This window comes from Myotis daubentonii, chromosome 18 (assembly GCF_963259705.1).
Source record: "Myotis daubentonii chromosome 18, mMyoDau2.1, whole genome shotgun sequence".
Taxonomy (NCBI): Eukaryota; Metazoa; Chordata; class Mammalia; order Chiroptera; family Vespertilionidae; genus Myotis; species Myotis daubentonii.
Window position 1 is genome coordinate 13,692,345 of NC_081857.1, and position 21,285 is coordinate 13,713,629.

At 37.6% G+C, this 21,285-nt stretch overlaps 1 protein-coding gene across 3 annotated transcripts in view; it reads left to right on the forward strand.

The window, feature by feature from the left end:
• The window catches only part of SYT14 (synaptotagmin 14), a 124,087-nt gene that overhangs the window by 89,650 nt on the left and 13,152 nt on the right, over positions 1 to 21,285 (forward strand). The window lies entirely within an intron of this gene.

Below are 21,285 nucleotides of genomic sequence, written 5' to 3' on the forward strand. Positions count from 1 at the left end.
TGAGTGCATGTGGTACATATTGTTTCTAAGTTTCTGATGGCGGGTTTTTTGTAGCTAATTATGTTTTTGTTTTATCTATGTCTTTAGATTTTAAACTCTGAGATGAGAATGTGTGTTTTACATATATGGTATTTTTCATAGTACCTAGATATAGGTATTCAGTGAACACTTGTTAAATTGATTCATCAACATGTGCAGATAAACTTGATCATTTTTAAATTCTAAGTTCCATATATTATTATTCCCTGATGGGTACCAGTATCTTTAAAACAGCCCTATTAAGGGCCTGAAATCAAATAAGTGTGCATCTCAAGAATAATTTTATTTTTTAAATAATAATTGATTAATTAGGGACATGTATGCTTTATAATTTCTCCTTCAAGAGTAGAATGCCACAGTCTACTAAGAGTGACCACACTTCAAGATTTACTGCAATGTTGATCTTTTAATTACTTGTAATCTCAACCTTTAATTTCTAAAATACCTGTATCTCAAAAATAGCCTATCTTTATGTTAATGGATCGAATTAATTTAGTTTGATATTAGTACAGTGAACTCTCAATTTAATGGACTTCAGATTTAACTGGCAAAATTTCCAGTCAGTATTGATATGTGAAAATTTACACCCTGTTAATTTTAAAATGCTTTTAACCAAGATTTGCTTATAATTAAATCAGTTGTTTTTAACAAACTTTAGGCCATTTGTTGGAAAAAACACTATGATAATGTCTCTGGCATAAATAAAAACTACAAATCTACATCTGTAGTCTACAGATTTAAGTCCAAGAGTCACCACTTGTAAACAATGTTTGGTGAATGATTAGCACGTGATCACATCACATTGTGCTGGTAATTGGTTCTGTTCTCACATGGGAGGACTTTCTGCAGCAGTTTTAACTTGTGCTTGGTGGCTGATGTTCCACCATGAGCTAAACCAGACCCCAGCCCTCTAAGGATGTTTATTCGTGGTGACTGGTGAATGCATCCATTTACTAGACCTAGTCAGTGTAAATTTAAAATTCAGTAATACATATAGAAAACTTTTCTGTGAAATTAAACCTCAGACATACTTAATTTTAACTACACAAAAAGATCTACCTAAGTAAAAGCAGGTATACTAACTAATTTGTCAGTTTTTTAACATATGCATTCAGAAAACCTATTATATAATGGACTCTCAGCTTTAATGGACACCCCCTTGACCGAATTAGTCAGTTATGTCAAAGTTTTACTGTATATAAAATCACATAGTTTTTAAAAAGCAGAAAATATTCTGCAAAAGGAACACTCATAGAAGAAAAGGCAATTATAAATACAGTTACCAAAATAAAGAATGTAAGGTTGCGTTGGTGGTATAGTGGTGAGCATAGCTGCCTTTCAAAATAAAGAATGTAGTAGAAGGATCAGTGTAAGGATTGGTAAACTATGGCCATGTCCAAATCCAGCTCACCACCTGTTTTTCTAAATAAAGTTTTATTGCAACACAGACATGTCCTTTTGTTGACATATTGTCTTTCGTACTACAAAGAAGAGTGGGGTATGATGAGATCATATGGCTCATGAATCCAAAAATATTTACAGAAAAAGTTTGCTGACCCCTTAGTTACAAGATAGAAATGAAAAAAAACTCCAGAAATAGAAAATAAAAAGAGTAGAAAAAAATAGATGAAAATGCAATAAATAAAGGTTAGAGACTTAGACAACCTAGGAGGATTTATAACATATGCCTCAGAAGTGATTCATAAAGAAAACAGAGGGAAGGAAGTTGTATTAAAATGTAACAATCTGGCCCTAGCTAGACAGTGGACAGAGTGTCAGCTTGTGGACTGAAGGGTCCTGGGTTTGATTCCGGTCAAGGGCACATGCCCGGATTGCGGGCTCGATCCCCAGTAGGGGGCTTGCAGGAGGCAGCCGATCAGTGATTCTCTCTCATCATTGATGTTTCTATCTCTCCCTCTTCCTTCCTCTCTGAAATCAATAAAAGTATATTTTTTTAAAATGCAACAAGCTGATGAACTAAATAAAATAGAAACAGACTCATGGATACAGAGAACAGACAGACAGTTGTCAGAGGGAATAGGGACAAGTGGGGCTGAGTGAAAAAATTGAAGGGATTAAGCAGTACACGTTGGTAGTCAGAGAACAGAGAGATGCAGATTACAGCATAGGGACTGTAGTCAATATCATCGTAAATATAGATGGGGCCAAGTGGGTACTTGCAGCAACAGGATGACCAGTCTGTAGAGCACATGATTTTCTAACCACTCTGCTGTACATCTGAAACTAACAGAGAATAATATTGAATATAAACTGTAATTGAAAAAAGAAAGAAAATTTGCCCAGGCTAAAGGTTTGAGTCTCCAAATAAAGGACCTGAACAAAAAATCCAGGCTTACACACATCATTGCGAAGTTTCAGAATCCCATGGTAAAGAGAAAAGTCCTCAAAGGTCCCAAGTAACATAAAAACGAATGAAGGTTAGAATGGCATCAGAATTCCCCACCAAAAAGCTCGATGCTGGAAGACCGTGAAGCTAAAGGCCTCAACATTGCAAGGGTAAAGTTATTTCCACTATAGTAAGTGCTTTATATTTATTACCTCCTGAAATCCTCATCACAACTCTATTATGGGTACAATTGGTTCCCCCCCATTCTACAGACGAGAAAACTACCTTTTAGTGCCTATCTCAGTGATGGCGAACCTTTTGAGCTCAGCGTGTCAGCATTTCGAAAAACCCTAACTTAACTCTGGTGCCGTGTCACATATAGAAATGTTTTGATATTTGCAACCATAGTAAAACAAGGACTTATATTTTTGATATTTATTTTATATATTTAAATGCCATTTAACAAAGAAAAATCAACCAAAAAAATGAGTTCGCGTGTCACCTCTGACACGCATGTCATAGGTTCGCCATCACTGGCCTATCTCAAAGTCACTATGTAATATTCGATGGCTTGGCAATCTATCAGTATTCCCAAACCATTCCCGTTTCTTTCCTCTACCTCTGAGGAGTGCATTTCCCAGACTCCCTAGAGTTCCGAATGCTAATTAGGTTCCACCTATTAAATTCGTTCCTGCGTGATTTGCAAAGTGAAAGGGAAGCAGAAGCCGCCTCCCTTCTGCTTCAGGGCAGGCAAGTTAAAGGAAAGATGTTTTTCTCCCTCCAGCAACGTTCTGATAGCTAGTTTGCAGCCTCATGGATGCGAAGAGGTGATTGCAATGGCAGTGATGACTTCCTGATCCCTTGGTCAAACTAAAACAGGTTTTTCACTCATCTCTCCCCACCTTCTTGGTGAATGTAGTAGCTCCTTTTGTGGGTCAATTTTTCAGTGTTCTGGAGTCATTCCTGCAGGCCCAGCCAGACCCTCTTCCTCCAGCTCTCCCAAACACTTTTGCAAGCACCTAATTTGTGAATCAGATCTCTGTTCTACCTAAAGTGATTTCTGGTTCTGTCCCTGAACCCTGACTGACAAAGTTCACAGTAAAGGCTTACTGTTAACCCTGCAATAAGATTTTTTAATTTAGCCCTAACCGGTTTGGCTCAGTGGATAGAGTGTCAGCCTGCGGACTGAAGGGTCCCTTGTTCGATTCCAGTCAAGGGCATGTATCTTGGTTGCGGGCACATCCCCAGTAGGGGGTGTGCAGGAGGCAGCTGATTGATGTTAATCTCTCATTGATGTTTCTAACTCTCTATCCCTCTCCCTTCCTCTCTGTAAAAAATCAATAAAATATATTTTTTAAAAAAAGATTTTTTAATTTATATCAAGGCAGTTCGTGCTATACATGGACACTGTTGATTATAACTAGGGTTTGATTCTAACTAAAATAATTAACATAATTCCTGAGAATAATTTCATTAGTAAAAGGAAAAAGAAAAGAGTAAGTTACTTTCTTCAATTGTGATGGTGCTTCCCTTGTGCTGGGTGCAATTTTTAGCATTTTTTGTATAAACTCATTTAATCCTCACAGTTATCTCTAATAATAGTTACTTTTAGCCTTAATTTATAGCTGAGAAAGCAGGCATAGAAAGGTTAACTGAATTGCCCAGGGTCACACACTTAGTTGCAGAATAGGGATATAAATCCATCTGCCTCCACAGCCTGTGCTGTTAGCTATTTTGGACTTTATCTACATTTATAAGAACTAGTTAATAACTTTTTGTTACCTATGAGTTTATTTGTATTCTACTTTTACATACATATTAGAAATACCACTCAGAAAAGTGAATATTTAAAATGTAAAGTTAAAGCTAAACAGACACTACCTAACCCTCTTCTCTCCTGCAGTTTAAAAGCAGAATTTCTCAGAGGGAAGGTAGGGGAGGGTGGGGGTAAGGAGGAGAGATCAAACAAAGGACTTGTATGCATGCATATAAGCCTAACCAATGGACACAGACACCAGGGGGTGAGGGCATGAGTGGAGGGGGTGGGGGGGCAATGGCAGGATAAGGACACATATGTAATACCTTAATCAATAAAGAAAACAAAAAAGAGGTGATACTTAAAAGCAGAATTTCTCAGTGACCTTTCCCACCAATTGCATCAGAACCTTCTGGAATACTTTTTTAACCAGATTTAGGGAATCAGAATCACTAGGAAGCAGCCTAGAAATCTTTCTTTTAAGTAAATTTCCCAGGTGATCATTAAATACACTAAACTTATAAGACCATTGGTATAAAAATTGTCCCCCCCCCCCCCCCCCCCCGCCAAAAAAAACAAACACTGCAGATCTGAGTGAGCTGCGGGATGATATACCTTGGGGTAAGTTCAGAGAATATAACTTTGTCTGTTTTCTGTGTGTCATCGATCTTTCCATCCTTTATTGTCTTGGCTTCCTTTTCAAATATTTATCATTGTATGTTCTTTGGGCATTCATAAAGTAGTTAAAAGGGGAATAGAATTATAAAGAAGTGCCAGTGAAATGATAGCAAAAATATGAAGATAAGTTTCCTTTAAGAAAATTACACATCCATGAAGAGCCAGAGATTACACTGAGTAAATATTTGCATCAGTTAAGATTCTATTAGTTTCAAGTGAGTGCAAACCAACCCTAAAAGGCTTGAGCAATAGAGAAGGTTCAGAGAGGAGGCCTGTCTTCAGGTGTGGCTTGATCCACTGACTCGTCATATCTCTAAGGTCCTGGTTTCTCTCTCTTCTCCTCTCCCTCACCTTGACTTTTGTGTATCAGCTTCATAATCAGGTTTCACATAGTGGCCCCCTTGAAACGTTTTGTTTCGCACTAGATTATCTGCCCATCCCAGAACCAATCCCTGGCTGCATGGATGGGCTGCACTGATGAGCTTCAGCCCTAGAACACGGTCACCCCCCTCCCCTAAAGGACATTAGATAAGAGACAGAAGTAGCTTCACTACTGGGAGGAAGTGATGACTGGATGCTAAGGAGATAACCAACTAATATTAATATGGTGTTTGTTTAAATTTCTTAAAAAGAAAAACCATTAAAATGTTAGTGATTGGACATATCATGGGTGAAATTCTATTTTAATCAACTTGAAAATAGCTCAGAATCCAACATACTTTTTTGCACATCACTTTAGGAATCTTAAATTCTGTGTTGCATTGCAATTAGTGTCTTAATTGGCTAAGAGCTAAATCCTGACAATTGTGGTTCTCGGTCCTGATCACACTTGTATGATGGGAGGTTTTTAAAATAAAGATGAATAGGCCCCCAGTTAGACCTGTTGAGTCAAAAACTTGAAGGAATTGGACCAGAGTATCTGTAACTTTAAAAAGCTCTTACAGGATTCACTAAAGCCTGGACATCCTTGATTGTTTGCTCTATGGAATCTATCTTATCTCCACTATTTCCTGGAAAGTCAGAGGACTAATATGAGTAATTGCCACGTTGAAAGTCTGTTGCAGCTGACCACAATATTCAACATGAAACTATAACATTCAGAAAACTCGACTATCAGACTTAATAGAATAAAATCTTTCCCCAAAATGATCTGCTCAAATTACAACCACCTAAACTGTAAAAATCACCTCTAATACAAATTGTTTTATTTAAAATATTGTAATGAGAATTGAATTTTTATAAACTATTTTAAACTAGGCAGAAATGGTTACGGGCACTAGTAAGTGTTAACATTTCATTGTCTTTGGCTTCTTTCAAAACTTCATATTTCATATAATAAAATATTTAAATTATTTATCTCCTTGATTCACGAGAAACTTGAAATATTCTGACAACAGAGAAAAAACAAACAGTTTAAAGGCGTTTTAGCCCTTAGGGCTATAAGAAAAATGTTTTACCAAAAAATATTCAAAAAATGTTTTATCAAAAAATATTCATTACATGTAACCTAGAATATTATAGGTTAGATTTTTCTTTGGATTCAGTTTATTTAAACAAAGTTTATTATAGCACCAAGACATTAGAACTAAATTTTCATAAACTGACAAATTCAGCGTTTCCTGGGCCTCATCAGGAACACAAATTTGGGGAAATATGCCAAGTGGCCCATTAACAATCCTCAAGGCCGTCTTTAGAATATGGGCCCACCTGGACTTACCTGTAAAATGACAGGCAGGGAATGAAAATAGCATCTAAAAATTTGTTCCAAAATAGTACACGTCGTGATAAAGTAAAATAAAAAGCATTGCTGTTTCTCTAGCTGTTAACATTTCATTTCCTGGGAATGCTTTGAGTGCTCTGTGAGGATATATACAAAACAAGAGTGATACCATCGTGTGGAATAACTCAGGGAGCTAGGGAATTCACAACAAGTTGCATTGAGATTCTCAGAATTATCCTTCTATATTCATACTTTAATGAACATATAAATCATATTTTGCTGTTTCATTTGTCATTAAATTATTCATAACATCAAAAATTTGACTCAGAACTAATCTTCTAATACGTGTTTTGTGGCATAAGAGAATTGCCATTGCCATTTTGAAGTTTAAGAAATGAAATTTGAAACTCAAGGTGTTCATAAATTTAAGCTAAAACCATCATTGTCCTAATGCCTTAGTGAGAGCGTTTTAAGATTATCAATAGTGTAAAGTGGTTACAGCGCCTGGGACTTAGTAAGCATTCAATAAATATCAGTTTTACTAATATCATCATCACTACATTCCTACTACCATCACCACTATTACTTTCACCTTTTACCTACTTCTTCCAAAAGAATAGTCTAATTTGGTTTTGTTTTGGTGGGAATGACAATTCATTATCTTCACAATCCGTTTGTCCTTGTTAACATAATTTTTTCAAAAAAATAGTTCTCACTTTTGATATGATAGCCTAATTAATATAGAGATAGAACTTACTCTAAAATATAAAACCAGCCCAGCCAGTGTGGCTCAATGGTTGTGTGAACCTGTGAACCTGAAGGTGATGGTGTGATTCCCAATCAGGGCACATACCTGGGTTACAGGCTCGATTCCCGGGGTGGGGTGTAATAGGAGGCAGCCAATCAATGATTCTCATCATTGATATTTCTGTCTCTCTCTCTCCCTCTCTGAAATCAATAAAAAATATATTACAAAAATAAAATATAAAACAAAATGTAAATTTTTGAAGTCTTAATTTTACATGAATAGACCATACTACATATCCTTTATGGCTTACACCACGTTTTCGTACAGGCCAAACAGGTGGGGTAAAGAGGAAGGCAGTGAGCCACTGGAAACCTTCAGCAAATGAGTGGACTTTATAGGTGACTAGCAGTTGAAACCTTGCTGGGGGAACGAGGATGGTACAGTCAGATGGCAGAACTGTTTCAGGGGTTATGGAAGCATATGCTTCAAACTTTTATAAAAAAAGATTTGTGTCAGTATTATAGGCAGGTATGAGGGCACTTGATCCTACCCATAATTTTTGTCAGCACCCTCTGAAAGCCCTCTCAAGCGAGAGTGGGAACTCTCAAGAGAAAGAGGGTGTGGCCCCCTTGTTTGGGAGGGAAATGCCCACGGCACAGCCTCCAGCTCCTGTGTTCATTTCTCCATGAGCTGCTGAAATTCCCCACCAGCGTCCCCCTCATCATCCCACCAGCGCTCTCCCAACGATTGCTTCTCCCATTCTCCCTCAGTAGAAATTTTGGGATCTCACTGCTCTTCCAACTTATGGAGGAAAAATGTATGAGATTGAATATTTGGATAAAGCCAGTAATAGAGATCCTTGGAAACCAGAAGGGGTTTATACTTGTCAGTAAGAAACGACTATGGGACTGAGAATCCTGCGCAGAGTCCGAGTCCCAGTCTGTTTCCTGTGAACTTAGAGAAAAATAGCCTCTCCAGGCCTGACTTCTCTCATCTCTAAGCACTTTAGGTCAAATAGGTGGGTTTGAACCATGTTCTACAGACATGCTTCTGGGATTCTGTAAATGTTTGCTTCAAATTTCTTTTTAAAATTAGAGTGTAATTCAGGATTGTAAATATCAGCATAAACACATACTAGGTACAACATTTTAATTCATTGGAAACTATATGCTAATTCACATCACACATCACATAATTTTTTCCCTGTAGAGTTACTAACAAGGCTGCTTCTGTCATATCTCTCTATATACTTGAAATTCTTATATTATGTCCTTGCTTAGGAATAGTATAACTTGGTGTTGATTCATTGCTTAATTAGGTATTATTTATGTCTGCCCATAACATTTTACTGAGTTGATGCATCACATTTAATACTAATTAGTGGGTTTTTAAAAAAAAAAATTTAATTGATTTCAAAGAGAAAGGGAGAGGGAGATAGAAACATCAATGATGAGAGAGAATTATTGATCAGTTGCCTCCTGCACATCGCCCACTGGGGACAGAGCCTGCAAGCTGGGCCTGTGCCCTGACTGGGAATCAAACTGTGACCTCCTAGTTCATAGGTCAACAGTCAACCACTGAGCCACACTGGCAGGGCTGGAATAAGATTTAATTTTTTTCAAAGGGTACTTTGTGAAAACCACTAGTTGAATTTTCTTTGAGGTATTTTCTGAAATCATATTATTCTGAAATAGGGAGCCCTTAAATAATTTTTTGTAACTTATTGAAATATAATGAAATATAATTTCATCCCATACCATGAAATATTTTACCCTTTTAAAGTGTACTGTCATGGTTTTTGAAATATTCACAGAGTTGTGCAACCATCACCTCTGCTAATTCCAGAACATTTTTATCACCCAAAAAGAAAATCCTACACCCATTGGTAATCACAGCCCCCGGCAACCACTAATCTGCTTTCTGTCTCTTTGGCTTTGCCTCATCTGGACATTTTATATGAATGGGATCATTCAATTTGTGGGTTTTTGGGTCTGTCTTCTTTTACTTAAAGTGATGTTTTCAACGTCCATCCATGTTTTGGCATGTATCCACACTTCATTGCTTTTTGAGGGTTAATAATATTCCCTTGTATGGATATTCAGCATTTTGTTTATCCATTCATCTGTTGATAGACATTTGGGTTGTTTACATTCTTGACTATTATGAATAATGGTGCTATGAATATTTGTGTACAGTTGTGGAGACAAATGCTTTCTTTTCTCCTGAGTGTACACCTAGCTCTAGAATTTTAGAAACTGCCAGACAGTGTTTTAAAGTGGCTGCACTATTTTACTATCCCACGAGCAGCAATGTATGAGAGTTCCAGTTTCTCCACATCCTGTTCAATGCTTGCTAATGTCTGGTGTTTTTGCTTTGTTTTTAGCTATCCTAGTGAGTGTAAGGTGGTTTTGACTTGCATCTCTCTGATGACTAATGATGTTGGGTATCATTTTATGTGCATGATGGTGCTTGATTGTATCTCACGGGTCTTTGAGGCTCTCTCTCTTTTTTACTTTAAATATATATTTTTTATTACAGTTGGCATACTATATTAGTTTCAGGTATACAACCCAGTGATTAGACTTTATATAACTTACTAAGTTAGCACCCAATAAATCTAGTACCCATCAGTGCCATACATAGTTATTACAATATTGTTGACTATATTCCCTATGCTGCACTTTACATCGCTGTGACTATTATGTAACTACCAATTTGTACTTCTTAATTCCTTCACCTTTTCACCCAGTCCTCTAGACCCCCTCTCATGTTAAAGAAGACCATTATACATTTATTGTTATTCTGGTTTGGTGGTGATGAATTTCTTTAGCTATTTCTTTTCTGGAAAGCTATTTACATGTCCTCGAATTCTAAATATTTCAAAAACCATGACTGTTTGCTGGGTAGAGTAATCTTGGTTGTAGGTCCTTGCTTTTTATCACTCTGGAAATTTCTTGTCAATCCCTTCTACTCTACAAAGTTTTTGTTGAGAAATCAGCTGATAGTCTTATGGGAACTCCCTTGTAAGTAAGTAACTGCTTTTCTCTTGCTTAGGATTTTCTCGTTGTCTTTAACCTTTGGCATTTTTATCATGTGTCTGGGTATGGGCCTCTTGGGGTTCATCTTGTTTGGGACTCTCTGTGCTTCTGGGACTTATATGTCTATTCCCTTCACCAGGTTAGGGAATTTTCTGTCATTTTTTCATATAGGTTTTCAATTCCTTTCTCTCTCTCCTCCTTCTGGCACCCCCATGACATAAATATGTCACACTTAAAGTTGTCCCAGGGACTCCTTATACTATCATAATTCACTAGGGTTCTTTTTTCTTTTTGCTATTCTGATTGGGTGTTTCTGCTTCCATATCTTTCAAATCTTTGATTTGACCTCTGCTTCCTCTACTCCACTTTTGATTCCTTATAATGTATTCTTCATTTCTGACTGGTTCTTTTTTATGTTTTCTAATTCTGATTTTATGTTTCCTATATCTTCATTGATTTTCTAAGTTCATCTTCCTGTTCCCTAAGTTCATTGAGCATCTTTATAACCAGTTTTTTGAACTCTGCATCTGGTAGATTAGATTCTGTCTCCATATTATTTAGTTTTTGGGGTTTTTTTGGAGTTTTGTTCTATTCTTTCACCATTCTTTTCTTAAATATTTTTTTAGTAGAGGCATGTCACCATCAAAGCCAATTTTATAGAAGTCTAGTTTACCAGTGCTTCATGTCTCTTTTTTTTAGCATAAAGATTGGCCACACAAGGTGTGGTAAGCTGATTCAAGTGGTCATCCAATGAAGTAAAACCTAAGAATATTATCAGAAGAAAGCTACAAGGCTAAAGGTTCAAAAAAAGTATATATTTTGCTAAGTAACAAATTAAGTGAACAATGAGGAGGATGCCCTAATTCAGTGGTTCTCAACCGTGGCTGCACATTCGAATCACCTGGGAATCCTTTTAAAATCCTGATTTCCGGGCCTCACCCTCCGGAAATTCTGTTTCTTTGTTAAGGGGTGGGGCCACAACATTAGTAACAAACAGAATTTCCGGAGGATGAGGCCCAGAAATCAGGATTTTAAAAAGGTTCCCAGGTGATTTTAATGTGCAGCCAAGGTTGAGAACCACTGCCCTAATTGAACACAGGAGACTTCTGTGCAGCTCTCTCCCCACCCGTCCCATCCCTCATTCCCACGCCATACATCTGCGGCAGAGTGCATCGATAGTGGTATATAGGAAGCATCAGAATGGAGAGAAGCAAATTAACATGCTAATGCATTATAGAAGTAAAGTTGTCTTACAATGATCTATTTTCAAAGCACTTATATGTTAGTTCATGTAATCTTATAACTGGACATGACATGAAAAATGAGCCTCTCAATATTAAGTTACCCAAAGACTTAGGGCTAGAAATAGGTACTGTTTCTCTCAGCTCTTCTATTTCTTATTAAGTACACCTTGCACTACTAGCTGAGGAGATGCTTTTGAGGAGTTTTTGTAGTAAGGATGAGGCAATTTTAAGATGATTTCTGGAGGAAAATCACCAGATGTATATGTGAGATTAAGAGAAGGAAGATGCCCAGATTTCTAGCATTAAAAGTATAATTTTAGTACATTGTCACCAGCCAAAATACAAATGCCATTCTAATGTGGGAAAATAAAGATCAAGCTGCTGTTAATTAAATTTAAAAATCAGGGAAATAATTACCAAAGATTTAATTTAAGCAAAAAAAGTATATATTTTGCTAATTTTCCACAAGGTGTCAGTAGCACTTTAAATAATAGCAATTGCAGCAGTTGTTTGGAATGGGATATCTAAATTTGTTAAGTATTACACAGTTGGGAGTGTATTATGTTTATTTGTCCCACCATCATTTTTTTTTGTACTTCAGTGTTTTGACAAATTTCATATATTATTTAGAGGTATATGCAGTATTTGCCATCTACATTATTATTGTCTTCTAGCCTACTGTAGGGTTTCTTAATTGTAATACTGAAGTGTATACGTTTTGACTTCTTAGAAGACTCAAAATATGTTGGAGAAACTAGGTCAGCAGGGGGCAGCACAGTCTTACAATGTTTAAATTTTGGTCATTTGAAGGGACCATTCAGAAACTATGCACATAAAGAATATGGTACATGGTTTTTCAAGTTTTTCAGCATTCACACCCTTTATTTCAAATGAAATACTATTTGTAACCCAAATATATAAAGTAGATAAAAGTGATATTTTACTTAGAAATCTAATTTTATAATATCTACTTACCATGTCAAACACTGAAAATTATGGAGCTGTTTTGACAAACAAAAAATTTAGAATAAAATTTTTGAGATAGTACTATTTCTATCTTCCTTTCACAGATAAGGAGATTGAGTCTCAAGGGAATTTTGAAATATGTCCAAGGTTATACAGATGGCAAACTGTCAGAGCTTACATATAAACCCAACTGTCTTACTCCACAGCACAGGTACCTACAATTATGCAATTGCTGATCATAAGTGTTAGTCTTCAGCTTCAAAATGCAATTCAATATATGTCTTTAATTATACAATATACAGAAAAGGCTGGTTCACACAGTAAGGAGTTAACAAATGGCAACTCTTTTTTTAAAACAGCTTGTCCTGCAATCTCCAAATTGTTCTCAATTAGATAGAAATGGCAGATGAATCTTTAGTCAAAAAATGTAAACAGTAATGGATTAAACCTACAATACAAATAGAAAACTCGCTAGCGTTCTCTCATATGTTAGCAAGCAGTATGAGTACTAAGGCAGTAGATAGTTATTCCACATTTAAGATAAAGCATAGAGGTGCTGACGACCTTGCCCAAAGTCGCATTCCCATGACTGACGGACCCCGGTCGCCTGGCTCCAGTCTGCTTTCCTTCCCAGCATATTGTACTGCCTCTGTCTTAATACTCATCTGTCTGCATCTATTATTTTAGCTGTTAAATAGTTAAAAGTATATTTTAAGACTGAAATTTAATGGATTCCACTAACTGCAGGTGGAAAACCAGTATCCTGTGGATACTGAAATATAACCCAAAACTCAGAAGGAACTTGAAAATAAATTTGGGCAATGATTTTCTAATTGCCACTCTATTCAGTTTTCCAATAGTAAAATATATATAGATAGATTTTAAAAGATAGAATCCAATCATCTCATTTAAAACAAATTAAGGGAAACCTTTAAGACATTTGGAATACGACACTACCTTACTAAGACCCTTTAAGCTTAGGAATAACTGATTCTAGTACTCTACTAGCTTAGTGACCAATTTTTAAAAGCTCTCACCTCCCCCAGAGCATTTCTGGGGTTCAGCGTCTTTACTGCCTTAGCAACCCAGTATGTGTTGCCAGTGACTCAGATATTTCAGAGAAGGAAAGTTTTTGCAATTTTCAGAACTGTGATAGATCAATGAGAAGACAGGGAAGTCAGCTCGATTAATCTATAATAATAAAAGCATAATATGCTAATTAGACCGGCTGGCCAGACGACCTTCTGGACTACCTTCCGGACGAAGCCGGGGCTGCGAGGGCCGAGCCCCTTGCATGAATTTCATGCATCGGGCCTCTAGTTTTGAAGTAAAAGTCATAGTTTTTAATATGTGCTAAAGCAGTTAGGTTACAGAAACCGTACACAATTACTTCTACTATAACATGTTTCCAGATCTCCAAGATGGATTGTAATAAATCAGATATTTTTTAAAGTCTGTGTTTTGCTACAGGGTAAAAAATTACAACTTTTTGAGTAAAATGTAAAATAGGCACCAAGACAGACTACAAGTACTGTCTCAGAAAGACACATCTATCGCGAACACAGCACAGCAATGTGGCCTGTGCCCAAGCTCGGTCATGTCACAGGTTTGGCCTTACGGTATTTTTCTCAGGCGTAGATCTAAGCATGGGATCCCCCAGTTCAAAGCGCCACCATGGCTTTCCACTGCTTAGCAGGGAGGGGAACCTTTGTTCTGCCAAGGGCCATTGGGTATTTATAGCTTCATTCGTGGGCCATACAAAATCATCAACTTAAAAATTAGCCTGCTGTATTTGGTCAAACACTTCATTCACTCACCCCTAATGCCTTCGCAGGGCAGACCAACTGATTTCGTGGACCTTATACGGCCTGTGGGCCGGACATTCCCCACGCCTGGCTTAGAGAGTAGGTCCAGTTTTTCTTACCACCACATTTCATGTCTTCTACAATTTATGATTTTCATTCAATAATACTGACTAAGTACCTGCTAACTGATAGGCCCTGTACTAATTTTGGGACATACAAAGATCTATACACCAAAGGTTCTGCCCTCAAGGGACTTGCAGTTGAGTAAACACAGACCAAGTCAAGGTGACAGTGCAGTATGGCGAGTCTCTGATAGAAATGTCCCCGGGTGCCGGGTGGGTGAAGCTGGGCTTAACTTTCCTTGGTAGCTACATCCTCCACCCTTCTCCCCACGTGCACCAGCCACATCGGATCAGTGTACATTTAAAATGTGCCTCCCACCTTTGGGCCTTGGCTCATACTCTCTGCCTGAGACGGCCATCCCTGTGCCTGTTGAAATCCTTTTAGGGCAACTTCAGATGTCTCTCTTCTCAGGAATGTAGTTGCTGGTAACCGCGCCCACGTTTATTCTCCCATGAAGCGTCTCCAGGCACGTGAGGCTATCTGCCTGGAGATCAGCGCGCCTCTTCCCTGGGGCAGTGCCTTGTGCAGAGCAGACCTTCCGTAAACGCTTATCCCGCTGAGCATCCCACTGGCTGTTCGTTTCTCTTCTGTCCTGTGTCTTTCAGTGTGATAAGCAGTACACCGTCTAGTAATTACTTCTTGCAACTAGCCTGAACTCTGGCCGGAAATGAATTTAAAACCCTATTGTGGGGTGAATAGGAGTGTTTCTAAAAATCATTAAACTCGAGAATATAAATATTAGCAACAGTGTAATGGACACTGTTGTTTTTCTACCAGGACACCAACCCCATTGCTTTCTACCTTAAAGGACATCCTGCTTTGTTCAGGTAGCCAAGCTTAGAGTATAAGGAATTCCCACAGAAAAAAAAATACTCTCCCTGGAAGCTGAATTCACATTAAATAAAGTATAAGTAGAAAGAAGTGATCCACTGTGAATGACAATCAGCAGACCCAAAAGATAAGTCTATTGGCATCTCTAGGACATGAATTAATAGCACACTGTGAAAGAGGTTATAAAATAAGTATGCTTTAAATGAATAAAGAGCTAAAAGAAGTAATAGAAGCCACAAGGAAAAACACATGACAATATGGGGGAAGAGGCAGATTTAAATAATGACCATATGGAACTTCAAGAATGAAAAATGGAGTTCTTAAAAATAGAATCAATGAAAAATATGAATAAGAGGGTAAGGAGAATAGAAGGTGGAATGAGAATGTTAAGTTTATTTTCTTATAAGAACTCCAGAATGAGAGACTAGAGAAAATAGGGGCAGTATTTGAAATCCATAGTAAGTCATCAGATTGAGAAAGCACAAGCCCTAAGCAGGATTATAGAAAATGAATCCACACCTATAAAAATTACAGCATAAGGTTGAAGCACCAAAGGAAAATGATAGACATAACCATAAAATATAAGGGAACAACAATTTGTCTAGCAGAAGGCTTCTTAGCCTCAGAGAACAGAAGGCAGTGGTATAATATCTTTGAGGTGTCGAGGCAGATGAACTACCAACTTAGAATATTATTTTTTAAGGGAAAAAGCAAACTCCAGATATTTTCAGGCCAAAACCAAGAGAGTTTACCATGCATAGTTCATTGCTGGAATAATTACTAAAGCATATACTTTTATAAGAAGAACATTGCATTCAAAAGAAGAAATAGAAGACATGATGATGAACCAAGAGTTGTTAAACATACAGAAAATCTAAGTAAGCAGACATAGATCAATCAAAAAAAAATGCTAGTAAGGATATGGAAGATTTAAATAACACTTAAGTTTTATTTCATGGATATATATGGGACCTCTATTTAATACATGTAATACAGGTAGAACTGTCACAAATGTCAACCATATGCCAGGCCATAAAGGAAGCCTCCACAAACATCAAAGAATCAATATCAGGTAAATTTCATTCTTTGACCACATTGCAATGAAATTAGAAATTCATTTAACAAATACCTCTTGCACACATACTGCATACCAGACATTGTTCTAGTTATTTTGTGTACATTAATGGAAAACAAATAAATTTGGACCTGCATTAGAGGGGAGGGAGAGAGATACCTTACACATAGTAAATATAAGTAAATGGTATATGAGAAGGTTATGAGTATTATAGGTGAGAGGAGAGACAGGGTGAACAGGATCAAGAATGCTAGGGGGAAAGGAGATGTAATTTTAATTAAGAGGTCAGGGCTCATTGGGAATGTAGCATGCGAGCAAAGACTTGGAAGAGACAAGGAGTTAGCCATGTGCATATCTGGAGAAAGAACATTGTAAGCAGATGGAGCAGACAAGCCTGAGAGCCCAGAGTGTGTACCTGTTGTCTTCAAGGAATACCCAGGAGGCCTTTTTAGCTAGAACTCCATGACTGGGGAGTAGAATAGTAGGAGGTGAGGTAAAAGAGACAGTACACCTACCACTCCCATCACCTGAATCTATATATTTGGCTACTCAAACAAATAAACAAACAAAAAACATTCTCAATTAACTCACAGTTTGAAAAGAAAACATAATGGAAATTGAAAACACTTAGAACCAAACAAAATGAAAACACTATTAAATTTGTGGGGTGCAGGTATCACAGTATTATAGTGAAATGTATAGCCTTAAATATATTTGTAAGGAGGTAAGAAAGAGTGCAAATTGGTGAGCTAAACATTCTTCAACTCAAGAAGTTAGAAAAGGAAAATAAAGAGAAGTTAATGAAAGAAAAAAATTGTAAAAATGTTTAACAAAAACAGGAGCTGGTTGCTGTTTTTTAAATTACTAATAGAATAGGTAAACCCCTGGAAATATTGATCAAGAAAGGAAAAGAAACAACATGTTACCACCAATTCTGAGGAAATTTCAAAATCATAAAGACAATAACTCTAGGAAAACAGATGAACATTTTTTAAAATGTAAATGTCTAAAAAGTGATTTAGCAATAATGAAAACTTAAAAAGACTTATTACCATTAAAAAAGGTGAATCAGTAGTCCAAACGATTTTCATAAAAAGGAAGATGGTTGAGTTTCAAGGGAAAGTTGTACCCAACTTCAGTGAACATACAGCTCTCCTAGAATAATGCATATTTGATGAAAAAAATGTATGTTTATATATATGTATTAGTATGTGTATATATGTATGTATTTTTGCTGAATTCAGTTTAATAGCGCTTAATTTGGAATTTCTGCATTATGTACTTATAAGTAGGATTGGTTTATAATTTTTTTATGTTCTTGTCTAATTGGTATCAGAATCACACAATTCTAAAAGAAAAGTTATGTACTTTGGCTTTTCATCCTCTGAAATAGTTTATATAGCATTGGAGTTGAGAGCGTGGGAAAAAAATCATAAACTTTATAAACCCATGTCACAAGCATATATGCAGAAACACCAAATTAAATATGTTCAGATTGAATACAGATGATTGAAAAAAATCATCTGTGCACGTATATACATAAGTGTACAGACCTATGGATATATATGCAAATTTTGATCAGAGCAGGACTTTCTCATGACCATTTCTACATGATGCTGTAGTCAAACATGGGTAATATAAAACATTTTGTTTTTATTTGTTTTATAATTTTTATATCTTATTAATATGTTAAGTTCTCGGTGTTAATATGAAAAAAGCTTTTCTTATGAAAGAGAAAGTGAGAATTTTCTACTCTTTTTTCCACTCTCTTTCCTGACCTGAACGTCAGAGCTCTGTTCCCTGAACCACCTTTTCTTCCTCCTGGGCTCTTGCCAGGCTGAGGACTGTAGACCAAACCCACAAAAAGCAGGAGGGAAGTAGTGACAATGGGAGCAATGGCAGTGACATTGTGGGCTCCTTAGAAACACGGGTAACAGTCCTCCTGAAGGCCAAGGGGGAAAATGCAGCAACAAACAACTCAGTTTTTGTAATGAACATCGGTTTTTTTCTGCGTAGCATCCGTATCTTCTCGCGGCCACAGTACCCAGATTACGCTTGAGAGCCAGTCTGCCTGTGTGCCTCTGATGAAGTGACATCGTTCCAAAGCCCTGGATGCGATCTCATGAGCCCTAACTAGCCAGTGCTGGGGTTTTGGTGAGAGCGATCAGGATGCTGTCTGCCTTCCTCTTTCCCACAACACTCAGAGCTGCTGAAAACAGTGTGGCAATGAGGAAGGAAAAGTCTACCTGAGAATAAAGCCAAGTTTGGGAAACAAAGTCAGAAAGTGGAGAAGGGCAACTGGTTCCTAGGGACACAGGGTGAGGCCTGGGTACCAACTGTCATGTTCCATAAGCCATTGAGTTCCCCCTGTGTTGCTTAAGCCAGGCAAAGTTGGATATTCTATCGTTTGCAGCCACATGAATCCCGAATCCAACAGCATCTGAAATGTAAACGACTCAGCCATCTCCTGCTCACCCTGTTAAGTTATCCTGTAGAGTCTATTGGTGGTTTTATCTTACAGATTACACTAGATTGGGAGGGAGTGGGCTGGAGAGGGACAAGAGTTGGAGCAGGTAGGCTGTTCTTGCTTTCTCTGTCCTGAAATTGCCTGGGGTTACCTCCTCCTTACCTGGGCTGCTGAGGGTTAGTGCCTCGGGGCTGGGAAAGGCCCTGAGGGAGGGGCTCTGCTGATGGAGACGCAACTCCCGTTGAGGGCCGCCCCAGCACGGCAGCAGGTGAGGCAGCGGGTGACCTCCCTCTTGCGACTCTTCAGCACCCTCTGTGTCCTCATCACCCCATTTTCAGAAAAGTCTAATGCAGTGATGGCGAACCTATGACACGCTTGCCAGAGGTGACACGCGAACTCATTTTTTTGGTTGATTTTTCTTTGTTAAATGGCATTTAAATATATAAAATAAATATCAAAAATATAAGTCTTTGTTTTACTATGGTTGCAAATATCAAAAAATTTCTATATGTGACACGGCACCAGAGTTAAGTTAGGGTTTTTCAAAAAGCTGACACGCCAAACTCAAAAGGTTCGCCATCACTGGTCTAATGGAAGCATCTCATGAATAAATTAAACAATAAAAACATCTTCCAGCCACAGTGAAAATAAAGTCAACAGAAACTATTCACATGTATGGTAATTATCATTGTACAGTTCAGTTTTCCCTTAAAAATATCGAGTCTAAAGATGGAATCAGTTTAGTATTAATAAAAGTCCAGACATTTACTTAATAAAAGTGCTGCTGTCTTTTTAATCTTCTGTTTTTCTCTCTATGGTTATACGTTCCCACCTAATTTTAACCGATTAGCACCATAATAACTCTCCTTATGGTAAACATTCCATAGAGCTTATTCCTTTCTCTGAAAAACTAGGTTTTTTTTCTACTTTCACACAATACTCCTTCACCCTAGGGCAGAGGACTCAGGGGAAAGGAGAGGAAGTATTAAAAAAAAAAATACTCTGTGAGATGGGAGGAAGTTTTACTTTGGGGAGCCGGAGGGACTGTTCCTTGAAATAGACCTAATTACGGCTGGGATTTGTGTGACTTTGGGTTAATCACCTGCAGTGGTGAATTAGTGCTGGGGTCTGCAGAGAGACGAGATGGAGACTCCCGCGTGCACACCGAGTGGAGCAGCCCGCCCCGAGGAACAGTCATTGGAGAGGTGCCCCTGGAGTATATCGTGTCTGCATTTAATTTGTCTTCACTGCAGCTACTCTATTTATGTAGCTACTCTGCACTGCTTGGTGGTGCTCGGGAAGGCCACGCGATTAGCACTCTTCCTAAGGTGTGAATCCAGACCACAGTTTCTTCCGCTAAACACTGTTATACTTCAGCAGGGCTCACTAAAATAGAATGCGATCACCAAGGGTCGTATCACTCTTGCTCTTTTCTTGGGCTTGAAGACCAGAAAGGCCATTCCCAGGATTTCCTGGGACCTCACTTTGTTGCTCAAAATTGGCACCGTGATGTCTGTGTTGATAAGAAGATATTAGATTCACATCTTATTATCTGACAGTAGGTTAATGTGAAAAATACTGTATTATGAAGAATGTATTTCACAGCATCTAACAGATGCTGCTAGTATAATAGCCCAATGTAGCAAGTGCGCCAAATGTGCACGAGCGTTGTTTTTGACACTGTTTTCATAAGTGATGATGTAGCCTAATTGAAACTTACTAAAATTGTTTTCTCCTCCAACTGTCATGAAAACATACCAAATTATGTGCTTTGTATACCCATGATTTACAAGTATAAGCTGTATATTCCTTTTGGCTTTCTCCGCTGGTTTAGAGTTACATTTGAAAATACGAGATTTTTATCCCTTTGAATATTAGTCTAATGAGTTCATTCAGTCCCAGTATGTATTAATTATTCTTCACTTACATAGCCAGCAGTAGATTCAAACTTGAAGATTCATTGAAGGCATTTTCAGATTTTTTAAATCTAAAGTTTGTTAAATCTAAAAATCTTATTTAAAAAAACATCTTATAGTCTTTTTTTTATATATTTTATTGATTTTTTTTTACAGAGAGGAAGGGAGAGAGATAGAGAGTTAGAAACATCGAAGGGAGAGAGATAGAGAGTTAGAAACATCGATGAGAGAGAATCATCGATCAGCTGCCTCCTGCACATCTCCTACTGGGGATGTGCCTGCAACCCAGGTACATGCCCTTGACCGGAATCAAACCTGGGACCCTTCAGTCCGCAGGCCAACGCTCCATCCACTGAGCCAAACCGGTTTCGGCCATCTTATAGTCTTTTTATTTAACTCATGGAGTGTTGCTGGCATTCAGCAATGTATAGGTTTAAATTTTTACCTTCGTGTGCAGCTCTAACTCATCTGTGGACTTTAGATTTCATGTGTGCATAATTACATAATCTTCCCATAGGACTGTTTAAACCCT